General features: G+C 40.4%; 1 protein-coding gene across 4 annotated transcripts in view; it reads right to left on the bottom strand.

Annotated features, from left to right (window-relative positions):
- Nucleotides 1–1,815, bottom strand: part of LOC106881705 (cilia- and flagella-associated protein 119) — a 23,794-nt gene that overhangs the window by 16,198 nt on the left and 5,781 nt on the right. The window lies entirely within an intron of this gene.

Here is a 1,815-nt window from a genome sequence, read left to right on the forward strand (position 1 = left end):
ATACTATTGGGTACACAAGAACTGGTATAATTGCTCACGTGTTATTGACTCTCTTTCTATCTGCTGTAATAACTCACATACACACACATGTATCACTCACATACATACTTTTCTTTGTATGAGGGCCTGTCTTTGATTATGTTATTATATGTCACATTCACACTCTCACACAGACATACATCTTTAACGCTACAATAAATATTTCTGTTATTCATCTTATACGGTTGTGGTCTTTCATTACTGGTCATCTATGTTATCGTCGTATAACATATCATGTATATCATCATTGATATATATAATTTTGTGTTCGACCGTGTGACATGTTTAAATAAAAGGAGTCCTCTGTTTTTCCATTCGTCACCATTTCTCCTTTTTGAGTTCGCACGGTCGTTCCTTACAAATGTATCAATAAACGACAACTACACCGTACACGGATCAATTTTAAATTTCGGAGAAGCATTTAATCACGATAAACCGAAAGGATCAAACTTCACATGGGATGGTTGTCTAGACGTAACAACTGCACCACAACTCGGAGTAGAAGGAAATGTACACGGTGAATCGGTAGGCGAAACGAGAAAAAGAAAACGACAGTTCTGGAAAGAAGATTTAAATTACACAGAATACGGAGACTGATCACCATAACCTAGTTAAAGACGCAAACGGCAATATGGTTCCCGCCAGTGGAAACATGGTTACGGCAAACAGAACAGTCATTAACAAAGTCCTATATACATCGGAAGACTCGCCAGAAATGATACTCATCAACGTGCCACAGATCGTCAGACCCACGGTAGCAGCGCACAACAATACTTTGCATTCGATATCACGTACACCATAACACTAGACGCATACTACGAAGCTATGCAACATCCGCAAAAAGTAGCCACCATATGCCACAAGGCAGCTGAGAACACTACTTATCCAGGATTTGAATATAATCTATTCTGCGCTACACCACCTTGCAGACACTTGAACAATCTCCCGCCAAAAGGGAAACGGCACGGGAGAACTACTTACATAGATGCGGATTCAGCTGGCGACAAGGCACTTAAAAATTGTTCAGGACACTTTGTAAACAAGTAAGTAGACAGCGCTTGCCTGTCACTTGCTAATCACCTTCCAGGCCCTAAACACTATAAATACACACAGGCAACAGTGACAGCCAGCAGTCATGGACACACCAGTCAACAACTTCAACATGAGCGAGAACGACGACAAAAATACATTCGACCAGGCAGTGAAGTCGGAAGAGTTGAAACCATACACGTGGGTGTACAGACTCAGAGATGAGAACGAGATAACTTGGGATGAGACGATCACCATCAGCGCAGCGACAGACACCTTCACACACGACTACACGCCGCAGACAAATTATTTCATGAACATTCTATCGAAACATCCCAACATAACGATATTTCACAAGCGTTCCATTTCGGCGATAAAACATTGCTACGACAGACCACACTTTCACGTAATATCATGGCATAAAGACCATCCGACAAACCTACATAGCTTTTCACAACTTAAAAATTTGTTAAAAAAACGACCTCGGAAAACTGTACAACATGGCAGCTATGAAGCTATTCACACCATATGGATTCGCAAACTACCTAAACAAAGACAGCTCCATCAGATGGGTAGTATCTGCTGACAACATCAAAACACTCGGACAAAAGATGATGTATGAAAAGCTCACATGCAAATCATTGAATACAACAACAAATTACTCACAGGAATCAGACGAAGACAAACAACTCATTAACAACAAGACTGTAAGAGGATCTAAATATGATTTTATTAAGAAAATCATGC

The sequence above is a fragment of the Octopus bimaculoides genome, chromosome 9 (genome assembly GCF_001194135.2).
Source record: "Octopus bimaculoides isolate UCB-OBI-ISO-001 chromosome 9, ASM119413v2, whole genome shotgun sequence".
Classification (NCBI taxonomy): domain Eukaryota; kingdom Metazoa; phylum Mollusca; class Cephalopoda; order Octopoda; family Octopodidae; genus Octopus; species Octopus bimaculoides.